We start from the raw sequence: 653 nt of genomic DNA on the forward strand, positions 1-653 counted from the left end.
TTCCTGCATTCAAGGCTGTGGAGTCCTGCTGCATTCAAAGTAATTCAGGAGATGTCGAGTGCAGCTCATTGCCTGGCTTGTGAGCTCCCATGGCACCTGCCGAGTTGGAAGCAAAAGATGCTGGCCAAGAGAGAAAGATCTCTGTCTGATGCAACAAAGCAAGTTTTTCTGAAAAGCTGCAAGCTGACTGAGATGGATATGAAACCCACCTGAAGACATTTTCTAACTTTGCGTAAATGGGTTCTGAATCTAATTCTTGGCGGTCAAACCCTGGAAGACATGTCCTTGCGGCGGCTGGTGACCTCTGCGCCTGCTCTCTCTCAGTCAAATGGTTGAATTGGTGAACCAAACACACTGGCTTGCGCAAACACAGGACAGTCAACCACCCTTAGAATTGCCTTTGTTGTTTTAGCAGGGTCAAAAGTGATGACTGCCAGCCTGCTCCGCAGAAGGGGAACATGCCACATTCCATGTATCTTGAGACATTTTCAAATTACTTTAAATGGCTCCAGATTGGAACACTCAGCAGACCACCTGCAAAGGTTTCTCCTTGAATAGCTGGAAGACTGCCTCATCCCAGTCTTCATTCACCTAATATTCAACCAGAGACCCCAATAAATAAAGAATAAATAGTAGGCTGTAAGCCAGTAAAC

The sequence above is a fragment of the Podarcis filfolensis genome (genome assembly GCF_964270895.1).
Source record: "Podarcis filfolensis genome assembly, chromosome: 8".
NCBI classification, from domain to species: Eukaryota; Metazoa; Chordata; class Lepidosauria; order Squamata; family Lacertidae; genus Podarcis; species Podarcis filfolensis.